This window comes from Nipponia nippon, unplaced genomic scaffold (assembly GCF_047370975.1).
Source record: "Nipponia nippon isolate SJK-2023a ecotype South Korea unplaced genomic scaffold, ASM4737097v1 scaffold_9, whole genome shotgun sequence".
In the NCBI taxonomy this organism is placed as follows: domain Eukaryota; kingdom Metazoa; phylum Chordata; class Aves; order Pelecaniformes; family Threskiornithidae; genus Nipponia; species Nipponia nippon.
Genome location: NW_028262413.1, coordinates 6793231 through 6814165, shown reverse-complemented (window position 1 = coordinate 6814165; position 20935 = coordinate 6793231). Strand labels below are relative to the sequence as shown.

Genomic DNA, 20935 nt, shown 5'->3' with positions numbered 1-20935 from the left:
ATCTGGCACATGCCTGCAGTAACTCCAGTAATTTCCATGAGGAAATTCTGATATACACAAGCAAACAAGTATAGGCCATGACATATGACCAAACTTCGTCCGTCTAGACCTGAAAGATAGCTTACTTTACTTTGCCAGCAACTACCGAACTATTAATTGTACTTCAACACAAAAATTATCAAGATCCATAAAAGAATACAGATGCAAGCGTGAGGAATATGCTGGCACAGTGTTATCCTGGTTAGCATAACTGCATCTATTCTAAACCACATCTGAAAATCCCAGGTAGAGCAACTTCACTCAGGACCAAATGAATCTCCTCCATGCCCAGCCTGCAGACCTGAGGCCACAGCGCACTGGGTAACGACCCCAACACGAGCAAGGCTCGAGGAACGTCGCCTCATGTGATTCACCCAAGCAAGGCGGACATGCAGCACTGCCTTCTAGCCAGAGGACGGTTGCGTCTGTCAGACAAAATACCCAGCGTGCAACACCAATGCCTTACGACATGAAAGGGAGAGGCCAGTAATGAAGAAATCTTTCTAAAACTTCACAAGCTAGAAGGAATTAAATTCATCAACCAAAACAGAAAAGAAAGCGTCCTACATTGCATCCCAAGGTTTTTCTTTTATACCTCAAAAAATATATTTTTTTTTTCTTGTAAAGGAATGCATAGCTTCCATGAGGTCATAGGTTGTTTCAGGTTTTTTATGTGCAAATTTTGGTTATTGTTTCTATGCATCTGACTGAACCAAACCAGAGGTGTGTGAATACACAAATGTCAGTAAAAAGTCTGTAATAAATTCAACTACCTTTCTCAGAGCACCACAGCCGAAAACTTTTGTGCTATAACAAACGCGCACAAACAAAAAAACCCTTAGATCTGCAGACACGGAATGCAAAGAACAACAGTATGCACCGACTGGCTCTATGGAAATTTAAGTCCAACTGATCCCAAACCACTTATTTGATCAGTAAGAAACTAGCTGAAAAATTCAAATTAAAACTTTAGAAAAACCATGTAAAGCACTGCTACCCGCATGCAGTCACCAAGCACTGTATTCCCTTCTGTTCCCAGGCCAATTACAGCTGGGCTGAAACGAAGCTTGTAACAGGACTTCATTGAACATCAAGCACGAGTAACTCAGAATTTGGCTTTCTTTCCCTTTAGAAAAGCTTCTGGGTGACACCCCCTTTGTACCAGAGTAGGAGACAGCATGCTATGTCCCAGGGCTATCTGTGTATGCTAAACAGTCTATAGACAACCTTCACTCTGCAACGCGGATCATGAATTTCTGCAGATTTTGGAATCCTGAAGTGGCAGGAAAAGTCACGCAATCTCAGGAAAGGCATTACAGGTTTGCCCCTGCCAAATTTTCTCTTGTGCGATCAAAGGTACTAATTGTGCCATTTATTATAAGCCTCTGATTTGAATGACTTTTGCAGATTTCTTGGCAACTTTCTAAATGCTAATTCACTCCAGGCTGCAAACTAGAAACGCTGGAACACATCACGCTACCAGGATTTGCAGGCAACACAATATCACATACCTTATTTTCCTCTTCTGATTTACCCCACTATGTCTCCCTCGTTGGGAGGCAACAGGCACTCATTTCAACAAGAAAGAACAGGTAAGGATGCGGAGACCCAAACCCTCTCGGCAAAAAAAAGACTGAGCAAAGATCAGAGACCATGAAAATCCCAAGGAAGAGAATACAGAAATAACCTAGGTGGATGGCTGGAAAGGCTATCAGAAAAAAGTGGCCCGATTATTCACTTAAAAATCACATGTGCTGAGAAACACACAAGTCCCTCCTTATTACAAAATGAAAGACAACAGCAGCTTTCTTCCGAGCATCCTCTGCACAGAGCAGGCAAATAGTTGCGGGATTTCTGTCATCCAGAAAAATTGATTCCTGCAGGCAGAAGGAAGATTTCACCCTGCCTCCTCCCAGGAATAAGGTACTCTGGCAGGTATCTGCTCAGTGAGCCCTTCTGTGTGCCTCACCATCAGGAGAAGGAAGCTATGTCTAAATAATCTATATTGTGGAACGAAAAAAGGCTCCGAGTCAGTGCAAAACATCTGAAGTTGTAAAACCCTTTGTACTTCTAGCTTGAACCGTCAAAAAGCCACATGGTGACCATGGCTATGAATCATACCATTGATTTTCAGTATCCTCTGTGCAGAAAATTAAATTATGCAAATCCAAGCCTTTATGAATGCCTAACTTTAATGTGAAATTGAACATTTGCTTCAGTCAGCATCTTATTTATGCAATTAAAAACCTGACATTCTTGTGAAAATATGCAGGTTTAGTTTTCTGCATAGACGCTTAATAGATTTGTACATTTATCTATACTTACAAATGGTGAAGAGCCATGCTGTACACAAATTTATTTCCACCAGGAAGGATGTTACAAAAGAAGAGGGAAGCTCAAGTATTTATCAAGAGAACTGTGGGAAGGAACTTGCTGGTTATACCACTAAGTATCTTGTGTGGGACTGAAAAAGAAACAAATTGGAACATCCTGTTCTAAATAAAATCCTGCACCACTGTTAGGCAGCCCAACATTAATGTCAACAGTCCCCTTACAAACATGCAATAACTCAGTAATCATTAGCAATTTACAGAAGATATACGTTTACTGGATAGCTGCAGACACTCTGGGGAAGGGATGATAGGTCAAGATCTCTGGCCATGCTGTGAACTGGAAAGGTAATGGTCTGTATGAAAAATCATGACACCACCTTCTTCCCTAAGCTGGCTCAGCTCCCCAGCCTGTTCACAGCACGGCCGTGCATTTCTGCATGGGACCTCACAAACACTCCGAGAAAACACTGTGGGAACAAACAGCTGTTGTTGGCAATATCTTATACTGGTAAAGACATCAGGAAACCACAGGCTCAATCTCACGGTGCTTTTGTCCTGTGGTGTCAACTGGGGTCAATGGACTCCCACACGGAAGAGGTGCAAGGTACAGAACAGAGCACACAGTGGCTTTTCAGCTAAAAGTTTGGAAGAGCCAAAGTATTCACGTCAAGTTATTTCAAAACAAGTGCTTCAGATATCAAAACCATCTTATGTTTCAGGCAGAATCGCTACTTTTTCCAGATTTTTGGGGGGGCTGGGGATGTACCTTCTGACCAAAACAACTTGACACCAGCAGTGAAAATTTAACAGGCATCTCGGTGTTGCTGAATCTGCTTCTTTCACTGAAATTACATACAGCTAAAATATCTTGTTCAGCTCCAGTCATTAGAGTACATTTATTCATTTTTGTGAAATGTTTCAATTCCACAGTTTCAGAAGCTATACATGCAAGTAAGTGACTCAAACTCAGCTGACATCTTCCAGTGTTTCTAACATCTGAACAAGTTTTGGAGAAAATATTTAAGAAAGTTAAGTTCTATTAGCACCAATCGCTACAGGTTTCCCCAAGTCTTTTGCAGCTGGGAGACACTTAACAGCTCAAGAACAGAGAGCAGCTCCAGTCCTGCAGAAGTGGATGCTGGAGAAAAGCCAGCAATTAGATGGGCTGGTCCAGCATGGAGCAAACACAGGGAGGCTCCTCTCTTCTGGGAACCCTGGAAAAGTTGGGGAAGTGGAAATCGGGACACTAGGAGGGGCAGTAACATGCTCTGGGAAGGCTCAAAACGGAGCAGCCAAAATAGAGGGGTGGGGCGGACCAGAAGCACACACACACTGCAGGAGGCAGAGAGGAAGAGAAGGGACAGCAGAAGCCCTTGCCCTGCAAGCTTCCATTTGATGCATCATGTCACTGCTGATGGCAGAGGAGTAATGAATACCATAATATATGGTCTGCGACTTGCAGATACACGATTAAAAGAGAAGGGGACCAATCTTACACTCAGATACACAAGCGTGAAATTAAATCCTGAGCAACTCCTCTGGCTGCTGGTGCAGTATTGGTGCCTATGAAGCGTAACACCTGCAGTCAGTGGAGTTGTGCTGTGCCTATCAGAACTACTTCTGCAAGGAATAGAGGATCCTTCAAAGCTAACATGGAGAAATCTCTTACACACAATTTCATATAATTTTAATCGGTACTGAACGCTACATGATTTTAGATGATGTGCTAAATGAATCAACCCATGCCGCATCTCTGCAGACAGCAAAAGCAATGCAATGCTGGGATATGCCGTAGCATTCTGATCAGCTTTCCATTCACTCTGTCTCAATGTATTAACTTTCAAATAAAAATTATTTGATAAGTGCCCTCAAAGGTACGATAAGGTAATTCCTGCCTGAATACCTTACTGGTATTCACAGTTCACATGAAAACACAAAATTTTATCCCCAATCTACCTTAAATATAAAGCTATTATACTATTCACAGAGATTATACCCTCGGCATTAGTGTTTAAAAGGTATCAAGCCATCAGCTATGTAAGAAAAATCCTTTAAGGTCGATGCTTTATGTCTGAATGGTGAAATCATTAGTTATGATGGTAGATTAACTAGATTACGTGCCAAACTTGGATTCTTTTAAGCCTTCTTTGAAGACGAGGGTTGCACACAAATCTGTTTTCAGCTGTTCCGATTAAAATGGTACAAAGTCAAAGGTACACACAGTGCCCAGCTCATAGTCATTATTCTGTGACTTGCCACTGTGGGCTATACTAGCAGCTGAATCAGTTTGAGTCCTAGTCCCTAATGCTGACACACCTCGTAACTGATGTAGTTCAATCTGGTGCTACTGCTGGAAAACAAGCCAGCCTTTGGAGACAAGAAGACCTGACTACTGGAATCTGGAGTAGTGTCGCACTATGGAAAAACTTAGAGCAGGGGGGGTTAAAAATAAAATCTTGTTAGTGTGTAGCAAAAAAGCATTAAATCATAAGGAATGCTAGCAATTAGTTCTGTATCAAACCAATGCCTGAAGAAAGGAAACTTTTCAAAAAACAAGAAAACCACTGTTTTCTTGACGACTGCACAACACCGCATTTTAGAAGGGGGAGGAGGCACAGAAACATTACCTGAGGGGCTTTTGCATCATTTCTTAAATGGAGTTTAAGAGATCAGTGAGCCAAGACACTTAGCCATCTGCAAGCCTAAAGCTTCAAGCAAACCTCACGGAAAAAAAAAAAGCAGCATCTTTACCTAGGTGCATTTACTGTATTTTTAATTGGACTGTGCTAAAGAGAAGCAGGTAACCTGAAGACACTGCAATGCCATGCACTGTAACACATGCTCTGCTGAAGAGAGTTTCGGGTTCTGGGCAATTTCTTAGAACAAATGTTGTCAAATGGGCCAGAAGGGAAAAAGAGAAGAGAAAAAAAAATTATAGGAAATAATTTTATAATATTAAACAATTAAAATATTTTTGTACAATTAAAATAAATAACGGTTAAATTAATCTCTCTAGGCTCTTTCATGAACAACTTCCTAAACAAAACTAGGCTATTTGCCTTAAATATTTTGCCACCCTCCGACAGCAAATAAATCTAGAAACATTTCAGGCACAGCTAATCCATTTTGATAGTGCATTACTTTTAGACAGACTCTTCAGCCATGGATTCCCATATTCTGCAGATTATTTTATATCTTGCCAAAGAAGGATGAAAGTTAAAACAACATATGGTGGCATCAACAAATTATATTCTGAATGAGACTTCTTCCTTTGATTATGCTGCCGAGATTTCTTCTGGTTATCAGATAAAAGACAAAATCTATTCTCCTATGTATGCACACACAATTTTCATAGCTTTCCATTAATAAAATATGGGAGTTACAAATCACAAGTTTCTCATAACTAAGTGAAATAACAGACACCCGGCTGCTACATCTGCCAAGAGATGTATATCCCTGTCCCAGATGACAGTCACCCAGGCAGCCCCTTAATCCCTGTAGAAGCACAACCCACAGGTCTATTCCTAAAAATGACATGGGGACTTTTCACACCATTCATTCTCTGTTGTTCATGTGTCTGATAGATGATGTGGTAACAGCGCAAATCCTAAGAACAAGAACACAAATGCAGAGCACAGCAGGCCGTTACAGGAACTAACCAGCAGACTGCAATTTGAAGATGAAAAACAGTCCAGGGAACATGCTGTCAAACTGTGGGGATTAAATTAACTAGCGGAATTAAAAGCCCTTATCCCAAACATGAATACACCAGTCACTAGGTGCATTAACCCTTGGTAACCTGTTGAGTTCAAAGCCAGCGAGTTAAGTGTAATACAATTTTGTATTACTCCAATGTATCAACACAATGTGAGTCCCAAAGCATTAGGGCTGATGTAGACAAGCAACAGAAAACAGATTTTCAGTGCAGTCTTTTCCTCACATTACAAGGGATGGAGTTTAAGGGCGACAGGAAAGTCTCCTACTTCAGAGCAAGCCTTATGCCAAACCAGAACAAGGACACCCAAGCGTACCGCCATGCCCAGTGCTATCGGCCGCTCTCCAGCAGAACAGGTGCCCTCCCGAGGAAAAGCCAACCGGTCTCCTCAGTCACGAGTTCCCACGGATCCTTCTCTCAGCCTGCCTGGCTTTATAAGCAAGACGAGCAAAGCTCATTAGCAAGACAGTAAGGCAACTTCAAGTTGCATTAATGATGTCCCATTAAGTGGACTCAGAAAAAGAAGCTTGGGAGGCCAGGAAGAGACAGATGCTGTCGGATGATTAGAAAGGGCTTGATTTTGCATTTTCGTGGCTTACACTCTGCTGGCATCAGCTGTGCAAGATATGACATAGCTGGTGAATTTGGACCACTGATGTCAACTGGCATCACCTGCAGCACTTCTGCTAGGAATAAGCAAAGTCAGCCAGATAACCAACAGTGCCAAGAATTTCCATCTCAAGATAAAAACACACAAATTAAACCAACTGCAACATCACCCCTTCCAGGAGGACGTGGTGCCATGCAGCAAAGCTTCTGCCAGGGAATTTGGGGAACACCCTCAGCCTAAGGGTTCTCAGACTGAGGTACATGAGCTCAAATCTACCCGGTATTAGCAACATGTCATGAAAAAAACCCACCAGTCTGTTATCTTTTCCCCTGAGCAAATGGAGAAATACTGAGCAGAACAAAATAGCCCAGACAACTCCACTCCTCCTCCAGGATGGAGGGGCTGCTGTTCATGTCACACTACAAACAGTGTGCGATGGTGATAGCTGTGGGAATGAAGTTTCCCCAGCTTCAGAAACTGAGAACCCCCATCACCAAGAACTGCAAACACATCAAAACCAGCTGTGTTTGATCCAAACCCAGAGTAAAACCTTTATCCCACTGAACTGTTCCCTGCCACTTCCCTGCGTGCAGAAATACACTCCATTTACCTTTAAGACAAAGTTTTCAAACATACTGGTATTCTAGGCATCTAAGGTGAGATACCTTAAAGAAGACTAATGCACATTACATCCTAAAAATCGGATTCATTTTAGACACTTCTGATTTGGGTAGTCAGACAGAAAAATAATTGGGAGCACCTGAAAACTCTGTAACCTTGAAAACTCCTGGTCCATGCATCCTTCACAGCCCCTCAGAATTCTGTTAACGATCATTATCTGCATTTCTTAAAAGGAGGAATCCTCATCCTTGTTCACCACCTCTCCATGCTGTACTTCAGAAGGGTCATGTCACCTCTGAATTTTATTCATAACAATGCATGATGCAAACACAGAAATAAAACTTCAGAGCAGAGGTTCATAAGCAAGACTGACCTCCACAGGAAAGCTGATGCTCTCTCAGCCAGCGCTGACTAAATCACAGCAGACATTAGGGAGAAAACGGATAAGCTCAATTCTCCGATATCTAGGGAAGCCTGGTCAGAGCGAACCAAGGCAATGAAAACCCAGGTATCAGGGCAAAATGACTGCTCACACGGCTGCCGCTCCTATGTCTTTGCACTATTTCCCCAAGGGCCAGCTTGAAGTCAAGCTTGGAACAGGCTGGAATCCAGAGGTAGCACAATGTATTTGTGCAAAAGGGACTCGAATCCATCAGCACAGGCTCACTGAGAAGGGGCCACCTTGGTCTCTTCATTCACGGCATAGTTTATCCAGGAAACGTATAAACCACACACATATAATGAAGACTTGTTTGTACGATGAATTAACAATGGCAAAAGGGGGCTTTATTTCACTTCTTGCCTTATTGCAAGTACCTAAACCTTAAGGGTTTTACAACAGAAAACACCGTGGCAGGAACCACCTGTCTCACTCCCATTCTCACATAATCCGGTGCTGCAGCATGCACAGTGTTAGAAGAGCAGCCTCTGAACAGCAAATAAACGTGACCTTAATGGAGTATTTTATACCTTCAATTCCTTGTTTAATGCAGAATCATACAATTTTCATTTCACTAACCCCAGTAATACTCACAAAAACACACAAACTCATGCAAAATCACCAGTTTCACGTCTCTGCTCTGGAAATAATTTGCTTGTATCCACTGCCAGCATTTGTTGTAGTACAGCCTTATTACGTTTTCAAAACAGATTCCCCTAAGTCACATAACAAGAAGTATCTTGGTAAAAAAAAAAATATTTACTAGACTCATCCAAATAACCATAGCAAGGACCTTGTGATGCAGACCCGCTCTGCGCATGACTTCTGTCCACCCAGGCTGCCATCTTGCCAGACACATTCATGCTTCCCCGTAGGTAGCCTACAATTTCATTACTCACGTCATCAACCCATTAAAGCCACCTTTGCGTTATATCAGTAAAGACAATTATATATCTACAAACCGGGGCCTTCTCTGCTAAACTTATGCAGAGTCCCCAGAGGGAGACTCTGGTCTTGCTAAGAGCGTGCCAGATCTCTCCTGGGGAGGACTTCAGCATTGACACTGCTCAATGTCCTCACTCCGAGGCACCCCGCAAACTCACCTGCCTCTAACGCCAAAGGAGCAGCAAGCCCAGCATTCATTCCGCAGAAAATGCAAGGCACAGTGCTGATTTCATTCACACGGAGAACGGCAAGGCACTTCATGAAGCCAAGAGAGCTGCTCCCACTGCACGGCATGAGATCAAACTTGCCCCATTATAAAGTCTTCAGAGACAGGGGCTCTGTCAGCTAATAAAAATCCCTCATTCTTTATACAAAATGATTTTTTTTTAACCCGTGTCCTTTGCCCCATTTAACAATTTATTGACTGTGGGAAATAAAGTGAGGCCACATCAATCTCTTCCTGGTTATTTGGTTCAGGCTTTCAAATTAATGCAGAAGGTGGAAAGCTCAATAAGGAACTATTTAAGAAAAGAAAGGAGAAATGCTCTAGTCCCACTGTGAGATATCTTCTTCTCGGTTTGCAGTCAGGTCTCGCCATCTCTAGCTGCACAATCTCCTGGAGGAAAGATGGAAGGGCATAAACCAGCATGCACCCCCAGATTGAGCAGAAATAACTTGAAATTTGTATCACTCCGCACTGAAACAGATCAGTAGCGCTCAGGTAGCCAGATTTAGTGCCTCCAGCATGTGACAGCAATTCCAGCCAGATCCACAAAAATTATTTTAGGATCAAACTTAAAAGCTGAGTAGAACCAAGCAAACAAGCATTCATTTTTATTTATGTAAAAATGTATTTAATTTGGCTTATGATCTACAAAACAGGGGTTTTTTCATCTTTTTTATACTGACAGCTTGCATTACATACAGATTTTGTAGCAAAGGGTTTCATCCACATTTATTTCCCAAAATATAAATCTAAAGTGGAAACTGAGATAAGTAGAGATTTTTTGTGCTGACTGAACAAGTTGTTAGTCAGGGATATATGCCCCCAAAATGTGACCTACCATTTTCAGAACTCTCTTCTTTCCTTCCAAGTAAGTTGCATTGTTCAAAGGGAAAAGACACTATAAATACTACAGGGCTGATCTGTAAAATGAATCAAACTTCCATCTTCGCTTTGCAGTTCATCATTAGTTTTTCACCCAGGCAAGAATTTTTCTGGAAGTTTCCCAGCAGGAGGGTCTGATGCTGCTTAGGGTCCAAAACTAATACTTGGTTCCTTGGTCATTTGTCTCCAGCAAATACAATAAAGATCTCGACACAAAGCCTCATACTACTAAGAGCAAGAGCACTAAGGCCTTTGGCAGCAAGAACAAAAAAGCAGTAATAGAGCTTAGATGAAGTAAATAGATAAAAATTGCCAGCAATGGTGCACACTTTGTAATCATACAGCGATGGTATGCAGCACAGTCGGAAAAGGCAGGGGGTCACTGTTCTTTCCTATACAACCAATTTAACCATCTGGAGGACAAAGCTAACGCCACACTGGGTAAATGCAAATGATGCTAAACCAAGAGGAGGAGAAGCAAGCAAGAATGCCTCAAAAATATTCAGCTGTCTGGCAAGCTCAGCGAAATGGGCTGCTGTAAGTGAGACATTCCACTGAAGATAGATGTAAGGCAATGCAGTTGGGGAGAAATAATAATCAGTGCAGGAATGAAGTGAGAGACTGCTGTTTAGAAAGCAGTAATGCAGAAAGACTTGAGCATTAGGGTGGATAATGAATTAGATGAAAGTTCATGCTGCAATACCACTGCAGAAAAAGGCAATTGCTATCCTGGGGCACATGCACAGAGATACTGGAAGCAATAACTCAGTTTTAGACAGTCTTTGGCAAGACTGTCACTGCAGTGCCACATGCTGTTTGAGGCCCATTACTCAAAAAAAAAAAAAAAAAAAATTCATTTTTAACCAAAAATCTAAGACCTGGGGTGGGGGAGGGAGGGAGGACAGGGGATGACACACGACACTTGGAATGAATCAAAGCATCTTTAACACCAACCTTGTGCTCTACTCTGCGCTGGCCTGGACAGCCCCGCCACAGGCTGCTCAGCCCTGCCTGGCCTGGGTGTGCTCATGCTCATATCCTCTCAAGTTTCAGATGCTCCACTCCACTCTCTACTTCCTTGTTTCATATATCATTCATTTTCATAACAAGCCTCATAAAGAGTTAGATTTTAGAGCACTCAGAAGCGTTGATCTTCAGACAAGAAGTGCTCTCAGAGCACAAGAGTGAAAGAGGAGATGAAGAGCTCCGTGAGGAACAAAGGGATGCCTTCACCTTGTGGCGGGCATGGTGGGAGCTCAAATGCACACCACCTTTTAAGCAAGGGGCAGGTTTGAGTGGAGATGCTCAGTGCACACAAGTGCTGGGAACAACACATGCTTTGCTTAAGTGCCACTGCAGATCAGCTCTGGCTGAAAATAGAGACCATAGCATAAGTGATAATCAGCAGAGGGGCATACAGCCTTCTTGACCGATTCAAACATGTCCCACATTGCCAGGCCAGCAAGCGAGAAGTCAGCTGTGGCAGGGGCAGAAGAAATCGGGAGAGCTGCACGCTCAATGCCCAAGCTTCCATTTCCCCCAGAGCACCTCTTCTCGGGAAGGCTCAGGCACAGAAGCTCGCTCCCTTCCTCTTCCAGTCTCAAGCACTCTGTAACATTCCCCACTTTCCAGTTTTACTAATCCTACAGTTATTACAAGCACTTAAATTACTAAAAAACACAACAAAAGCACTGTGCCGTGGAAGACGGATCTAGCATACAGCCCGCAGCCTGACAAATGTAATTGTTTTTTTAAGGGTCATAAGAACCCTCACGAAGACTTCAGCCCACCTGCAGAAAGCAAGGTTGTTGACTGCTGCAGGTTTCTCACTTCCCGAGCAGATTGGCTTGGCTATGTAATTACAATACAGCTTCATACTTAGTCCCCACTTGACTCAGAAAGCCCCAGAATGGTCCTCAATACCCACAGAAAGTTTAATTACTCAAGGAAATAACTCTCCCCAGGAGAGTTAATTCCTAAGTGTGTGCGCATGTGTTCCACAGTTGCTATTTCCATATTTTACGCGGCTTCTTTTGTGCTTTCACTGTGAACTGTAACAATATTTCATCTCCCGTATAGCCGGTGTCAGTGTTAAAAAACAGATTCATCCTTTTATGCAATGCTTAAAAGATTTCTGCATGGCAATATCCTATGTTCTAGTTTGTCCACAAAAAGGAGGTATTAATATCACAACAGATATTCTCTCTTACTCCAAACAATTTAAAAATACATTATAATAAGGAAATTACTTTTTAATAACAAATGCATTAAACATTGACAGCATATCAGTGCTTGCTCTGTGACAGCATTTGTCCTACCCATGACAGGGATCTGCAAAGCTGCATCTTACAACTATAAAGAACTTCTATCAATACTGCACAGACTATCAAAAATTATTTTTCCTCAAAAAAGTTGTTCACCATTAAATATGGTTTTATTGTTATTCTTTTTTACATTCTCCATATACACCACAGTCTTTGCTAGAAAAATCAAAAGAAAGACTATTTATAAGAAAATCTCATGTTGTTTTCTTTCTTTTTTTAACACCCAATTCATATTTTGTAAATAAGAAGCTCAAAGCAATCAGTTCCAGTCAGGCTTTTCAGCTTTGGATTTAAATCCTTTCATGACTTCTTCAAAAAACATGCATCAAAATTTCAGGGAGGGGGGGAAGAGAACTCTTGACATTGTCGTTTTCTCTGATGAACAAACTGATGTATTACAAAGAGGCATCTATATACTCAAGATACTTGCCAACTGACAACCAAATCCGATTTGAACACAGGACTTCAAATAGCTATAAAAAAAGTTAACAATTATTAGTAAAATATAATCTATTGTATGTTATTAGATTTAAAGCTGCAGGAAAAGAAAGACTGATGTAGACCACATTTGGCAACTGATATTATTGATGTCAACCCAGCGTATACAAAGACCATCTTTGCCCACATGGACTACATCCCTCTCATGACTGCTCTGCTCTGAAAGGAACTAAAAGATACAAACATGAGATAAGAAGTTAGTTTAAGCAGATCTGCTGAAATACCAAGAAACTGCAAGAAGCTTCGCTTCCAGCAGAGCTGGCTCATGCCGTTGTCCTATTAAGATGGATACTAGGACTTGCCAGGATTTTGGAAGTCCAAAACACAACTCCCCAACAGCCACAAAAATCCCAGCAAACAATCCTCCTTTTCACCCCCAAAATCCCCAGAATGCACAGAAAAGGGGCACAGAAGCTGAGGCTTCAAAACTGAACAGCAGGAGCGGGCCAGAGTCAGCTTCAGCTGGAATCGGGACGCGTGGGACAAGACGGAGCCACAGGGAATGTGAAGGAGGTTGGTGCAATAAAGGTCCCAGGCTCAAAGAGACAGGCTTGAAAACCAGTCTTCCACCAGCTTTCTAACTAGACACAAGACCAGCGAAGATCATTCGAACTGCTCAGGGCCAAAACCCTGGGGAGGTATGTAGCTGGGTGGATAGAGAAGGAGGACTATTTCTTAGAGATGCCGTGCAGAAAGAACCCAAAATGCTCAGGCACAGCACGGCCACGCTGAGAAAGGTCTGGCTTGAAGAACACATTCAGGTGGCAGGTCTGACAGGTCAGCAGGACAAAAGCACTGCTCACAGCAGTCGAAAAAATAAAATGTTTTGGGACAGAAACACAACAGCCTCTTCTGGCCCCAGGTAGCTGGAGCAGAAGGGCAGGCAACGTGAAGCCAAGACTGCAGAGCAGCACTGCCATAGCAGATTGGAGACGGGGCAAGGAGGAGAGAGCCCAAACACGGGACAAATCCAATAGTAACAGAAATATCCCATAGACTGGTATTCCACTTGGGGCCAGGGACCGCCAAAGTTATTGCTGAGTACCCTTCATGAATTTCTGGTGGCACTGATTACTTTCTCATCAGTAACCCACTCATGTAAGGCTAAATATTATAATAACAAAAAAGACACAGAGCAGAAGGCTGCTTTTGCAATTTTTAGCCACTCCACTGCAGCAGAGCCGCGTTAACTGCAAATGAACCAAGCCCTGACTAATCTGGAAACACTTCATTTGAAAATTTTATTCTAAGTGTAAATTTATTAGAGCCCATTAAGCAACATGTAATCAATAACTATTCGTTATTTTCCTGTATGGGTAAGGAAAGGAAAAAGGTGCTTCTCAGGTCACGGTAAGGAATATGTCAAGCCAGGAGGAAAGAAATCCTTGAAAGAGCTGCAAGTCCTTAGTTGCCACTGGGGGCTAACACAGCTGAGATATTCAGCACACACTGCACTCATGCCCCTTAGAATTAGGTAAGCACGAAGGTGTTACACATACACTATGTCATTCACAGGCAAGGGCCTTGGGTTGGTGTAAGTTTATTTGTACTACATAAAAGTCAAGTGACAGTCAAACTGAGACTTTTAAAAATAATTTTGTTCCTACTCCACACTTACAAACAATGCAGATTACAGTTACAGGGGGAAAAGAGGACAGAAAAAGAAGGATATTTTTAAATTTTTTTAATTTACATTTGAATAAATTTTAAAGAGCTTTTTTTTTTTAATAAAAAATAATAAAAAATATATAATGGTGCCGGAATATGCTACTAAAAGCTTGGTTCTATCAGAAATTGGACTTCTTCAAAATATATCTACTTTAATTTGCTTTTAAAAAAAATGGCTATGCTCTAGTAAAAATCTGCAATTTCCAGCCAGCTGTATTCATATTTCAACTTGGTAAATTATTCTTTTAAAAAAGTTTCTAATAAAGTAGCACTTGCTGCATGTCTTTTAATAAGATTACATTTCTATTTATGATGTTATAATACATTGTATTAAAAACAAAAGAAAGATTACCATGGGAGGAATAGAGACATCTTCCTTCATTTTAAATTTAATTTAAAGTGGAGGGAAAGGATTTTTCTTTTAAATTAATATTTCCCTTGCAGTGTTATGAATCCCAGCTTCAGCTATTGAATGAGAAGCAGGAAAGGAAACTTTACCATTTTTAAGCAAACTCAAAGAAAACGCAAAACTAAACTTCATTAAGCCTCATAGATACCAGAAAGCCAAAACTTGCATCTTTGCATAGTCTAAGGGCAAAGGTCTTAAACCAAGATGCGTGTTCCTCCTGCTGAGGTAGAGGATAACAGGTAGAGCCTATTGCTCTGTCTTATTATAGCCATCCTTACGCCAGGTGAAGCGCAGAGCAAGGGAACACAAGTCACCCTCAAATGAGTCAAGCCAGTCAAAAGAGAAGCAAGGTACCTGCGGTGCCTGTCCATCCTACTCCCTCTTCCACCAGGAAGGCAGGCACGGCTTCCCTGCAGTGCCAACAGAGGTGAACTTCCCACATCTGTTAGATATATTTACATTTTCTGGCTCTGGTGGATGAGAGCAATGGGAACACACTGGAGCTTACAGGCTGGGAACTCGTCGCAGAAGGCCACAGAGTTTGTTTTACTCTACTGCTCGGTCAGCAAAGCAGAACCCAAAGCAGTCCCATGCAGCGCTCCAAGACCTGGCCCACACTTCTGCTGAAATGATTAAGCATCACTGTACTCCACACAGCTCACACTTCTCACAAAGCGGAAAGTCTTATCCTCTTGCTTCCACCAAGTCATGGAGGTTTTCTATCACAGCTAGATAAAACTGCTCTTACGTAGTCCTGTACAATGTTAGATACCATAGCATTTTGCAAAGGTGGTCAGCATTGGAAAAACAAAGGTGCAGAGAAGAGAAATCATTACTCAGTATCATCTGATGGCTATCAGCCAAATCAGGATTAAAATGCAGAATCAGACCTGAACACCAGTGGAATATTCCATCCAGGCAGTTGCAGCGATTTGTCCTTCAAAAGTTAAACACAGGGTGATGACAGCAGTTCAAAGACTGCGCTAGTTCAGAAAGCGCATCCAGGTATTCAACCACCGGAGAAACTGATAGAAAATGTCCATGAAACAAAGGAGGGTTGGGTGGCAGAGGGATAACCTTAGGCTGCACGTGCTTGTGTAACACTTGCCTACAAGCAGGAGAAGCATTTCTTTGTATATTTGCCATATTGTAAAAGATTATGCCTTTTTTTTCTTCTATAAGGTCCCACTATAGTTTCCAGGAATCTTCTAGCCCAGAGTCAAAATAAAATAAACCTCTGTTAACCATTCAAAGGCAAAAGTACACAATAAAATAATCACCTATAACCTGAAATGGGACTGAGGGGCAGAATTAAGGTCTCTGAGTAGAAACCAAGCCAGCCCCCAAACACCCTTCTGAACAACTGAGACTTCCCAGAATAAAATGAGCAAGTGTGCTCAGGAATTATTTAGTCACAGCAATATATTCTTGATAAAAGTCAATGCCCATGATATACACCATACCATGGAAATGACCTTTAAAGAGCCATGGTCTTGGACAGCAGGCCACAACCACACCGAAGAGGGGGCAGGGAGGGTGAGGGAAGTATGAGACACAAAAAGTTGTTTTCCAGATAGGTCTTTACTGGTCCTTGACGGTCAACAAATTTATAACAGATGTGCCTCATTCTGAGTGTGGAGAAATGAGTGCTGGTAACTGTTATTGTCAGGACAAATCAATTGGAGCCATATGTCTGCAGCGGCTGACAGCATCATGAAAATCAAGCAACACACAGACATTAGGATGTTACTGAAAATAAGAGCTTTCCCATCATGTAAAGAGCCTTTGGGAGATGCCTCTCTCTTTGGGGTAGGTTTGTGGGAATTAGCTTATATATTTTGATTCTCTCAAATGTTTGATTGTATGCAAGACTTATGCCCTCTCTTACTGATTCCCCAGACAGTAGGTTATCATTAACAGGAGGCAAAATGTTACAAATTTATCATAGGACACATCTCATTAGGATTCTTATTTTATCTAGATTAAATAGGAGACTGTCATGACAGACAATGGGGAAGTTTCCTAACCTTCTCCACTACCCCACGCTCCCCAACCAAATGTCAGCCATTATTCCCAGTGATAGAACCCAAGAGGGATGCACAACTCACAGCAAAATCATAAATGATAATAAAAAGGAATAAAATGCTAAGATCCCATTCTAATAGACTGAAGCTATGCTTTCAGAGCATTTCCTCCCACAGTGCATCTCCTAGATTTTTCAGGATACAAACCAGTTTGTGGTTATCAAATAGCTGTACTGTAAAATAGGAATAGACATAGTGAAGCAGATCCATGGCCCTTTTTTTTTTTGGCCAGTATGGTAGACCAAAGCAGTGTAACATGCATTACAAGAAAAGGAAATAACTAACATTGTCAAGTCAGCAGGGTCTCATGTAGGTTAAAATGTAATGCAAGATCAGTGCCATAATTATCCAACACCAAGCAATTTTTTAGTTTATTGACTATGCTGCAGTTCCTGAATTTATGTCTTGGGGCTTAAATTGCAAAATATTATTGCAACATGTCAGATATTATAATCCAGGTATCAGTAGCTATGCAGGAATGCTTGGTATTTCTTTGAATAGCCAAGTTTCTCCAAAACCACTGCCTTTCATTTACCAATATTAATAAGCAAATCTGCCAGAATGCAAGCATGTGTATTTCTCTGTAAAACATACACAGAAAGCAAAAAGACCAAGATTTTCAAGGAAGAACTAATTTTCAAAAGAATCGTAGATAGCTCACAGACATCCAGCACTCCCGATTTATACTATGATGAGTAGCAGCTTGCAAGTTACAACATCTACACGTTCTCCGTTTCCCTCTGCCGCTTCCCCATCCCCTCTCTACACCACAGCTCTTCAAGGCTCTTCCCACTTAGGTCACCATTTCCGACTCAGCCCAGGTCCACCCAGCTGACAGCCTTTACCATGAGGTGGCTGTGTTACAACATTTGGTAATGAATGAACAGCGTTGATTAGCATTTGTCGGGTGTCTCAGCAGGGAAGCCAAGCGCACCCTCCACCCCTTTGGGCCAACAGGACCTTCACTGTTGCCTTTGCTGAGCACAGGGTCAGGCAGCACAAGCAGAAAGCCTCTCCCCTGTGCTATTCCAGAATAACCAAGTAACAGATTTCAGCAGAAAAGCAAAAAAGGAAATGCATTGCAAACTATCCTATCCTGCAAGGATCGGGCCTGGACATAATTAAGCACACATTTTGGATACTTCCTAAAATTTCAAAAGGAGGGTGAGAAGACAGGCTGACCGGCCTCTTGATCTGAGATTAGCCTGAAACTAAATGCAAGCCAGAGGCAGTGGGACAGTGAAGCTTAGGAGGACTTGAACTAATACAAAAACTACTGCTAGTCGCTGTATCCCCTCACGGAGAAGGAGAACCTCATTTTTCTCATGAGTAACAGCGCAGGTAAGGGTGAGCAGGAGATTGTTTGCTCCACCTCAAACCCTGAAAACGTAACAGCTACCCAAGAGGCCACAGGGGACAAAAGCACCAAAGTGAAAATGCCGTAATATTCAGTGGTTCATCTTGAAAGCAACTATAAAGATTTTTAGAACAAAAGTCAGCATTTTGTTCTTGACTGTTCTCTGCAAGTAAAGAGACCGTGTTCACACGTCCCAATGGAAAGCTTGCTGTAGCTGTAGGATGAGGCTTGGTTCGAATGCTAAATGTATTCTCAGACTTCCAGATCTCTATCAGGGCAACTGCAACAAAATATACTGCAGTTTTTTGCCCTATCATTAAGAAGTGACGGGGTCAGAATATTGACTGCCGCATGCTGTAAAGCAGTCCTGAAACTTGAGGCATCTACAACACATATCTGCTTCAAACGTCAGGCTGATAATACGGGAGTAACAGGGCAGAATTCTCTGGTCTGTGCTTTGCAGGAGGTCAGACCATAATTTAAATAATCCCTCTAGCCTTAACTTTTAGTTATTTTGTACTCAGGCAGGCATGTGGGGATATATCATGTCTCAATCTTGCCAAGAAAAAAAAAGAGGGAGGAATAATCAGAACAGACTCAAGACATTTTGTGAAGAATGAATCCACACAAATAAACATTTGGCACAGGAAAAAGACCACATTCGTATTAAGAAACTCAACCATACATCTGCTACAACCAAGTTTTCCTTTCCTTGGAGGTGGAAGTTTCCATCCCTCGTGCCGGGGCTTGGGCTATTGACAAAGTTATTTTTCCTCTGTGTTCTTTTGTTGACATATGGTTTCAATGCTTTACTGCTGCATTAATCCTATTTTGTCTTTCAGATAATAAGGATATTGTTGTTACTAAGTACTATGCTAATTGTTTTTGTCTAGTATTAAAAATACGCTGCACTGCCTTATTCTAATTAACTTGAGATTATTATTGAAATAATGGTTTTATTATTTTACCACCGGCATTTTACTGCCTTGGAGTCTTAGTTGTACTCAAGCTATTATGACTTTGTAGCAATTGACTAACTACAATTATTCCATTACCCAGCTTCTAACATTTAATTGGCTGAGTGCAGAAAATACTTTCCCATTACAAGATCTTTGCATTCTGATTTATTAGAATTAACCTTCAATGTACAGAATCTAGATTCAGTTCATTTTTCCCTCTTCTCAAGAAAAATCCCATGAGGATCACCATAAGCTTTGTTTGGTTTAATTAGGAGGGAAAAAATTAAAATATATACGAGATTTATATTGATGTCCTCCAGCACACATTCTTCATTTCACACTTTATATAAGATTTCAATAGCTAATACACTTGCCTGCTCCCCGCATGAGAACACACCGCAGGGCAGGACTGTTAAATGTCATTAGCATGAACTATTTTTTATATTGATTTTTGTTGCTCTGTTTCTCCTCTGTCCATTTGATTCGTTGCAGAGTTCAGATTTAAGTTTTAATTGAAATACTTGGAAGCCCTAATATCTTACCAGGCTGCATTTTTCTCCGAGTACCAGCTACAGAAACCCATCGGGTTTCACTGTGCTGTGTAGGTACCAGCAGCAGCCGCAAAATTTGGCTCAGCAGCAATTTAAACATCTTTGCTGTTGGTTTTACTGATCGTAAGTACAGATACTCTGAGAGGCTCCAAGTAAGACCATTCAACTTGGTTTGCTCCTACTCCTAGTGGAAAACCTGTTAAGCTACCAGCTGCCTTTTAAATAAAGGAATAAGTGATTGGCATGCTATGAGACAACTCAATCCCTGATTGCCAATAGGGGCAGGGCAGGCACTGACTGTTGGCTGAAGCAGTGGTGCAACAAGCAACGTGCACAGAAGGCGCCCAAAGAACAGCACAAATTGGCAAAGGAGATGAGAATATCAAAACATTTGTGCACTGGCCAGTCTGAGGACATTTCTCATCCTCTGATGTGTGAATAGCTGGTTTCAAATCTGGGCACAATGTGTGCTGTTGCGTACAGTCTGGTGCAATGCGGGGGGGGGGGGGGAGGTGTATGTCTTAAAAAACAATAATCAGCAAGCAACCAAATAAACCAACCAGAAAGACTGAAGGCTAAGAGTACTACACTTTGAACTCCTACACCCTCATTTCCTGCTTTTATTGGCATTAAGTTAGGTCATTAACATTTTATCAATATATTATGTATATATAATGTTAGTGAGATTAATGGACATAGGCAGTGCCGTTCTAAAGGCAATCAGAGTTCTGTAATAAGTTATACACTTGCTCTTCCAACAAGCTGCTCAGTGATAGGGATGCATGGATTTTTAAACACCTCAAAGTTTAATATGTTAGAATTAAAAGTGTGACTACACTGCAGAAGTAACTTTAGAAGAACAGATAGCTTAACCCAGATTTGTATGCTACTCCTGACAACTGAAGTTTTGAAACCCAAGTAGTTCAGACTTCAGCATATGCTCTAAGTCAATATGTATTGAACTCCAAGCCTCTGCTGCAGCTGATTAAGGACAAAGAAAGGACATGATACAACGCTATAGGAATCAAGACCGTTCTTTTTTGTGTTCCCAGAGAAAGAACATTGCTCATTTTTATTAAGTCTTAAACTTTCTGTTATCTGGCTACCTAATACCAGGTATGTTTACTGCCCTCGTTCCTGGTTTTAAGCTTGAAGTGCATAGCCTCAATTGTCATTCTGCTCATCTACTCTCGTTAGAGGCTGCTCTCATTTAGTACATATTCAATTATAAAAGTTTTATTAGAAGCCCAGGCAAAACCCCACTGCCTTCCTTTT

At 41.6% G+C, this 20935-nt stretch overlaps 1 protein-coding gene across 2 annotated transcripts in view; it reads right to left on the bottom strand.

Moving 5' to 3' along the window:
* Positions 1-20935, bottom strand: part of PTPRG (protein tyrosine phosphatase receptor type G) — a 418432-nt gene that overhangs the window by 325893 nt on the left and 71604 nt on the right. The gene's annotated exons all lie outside the window — the stretch shown is intronic.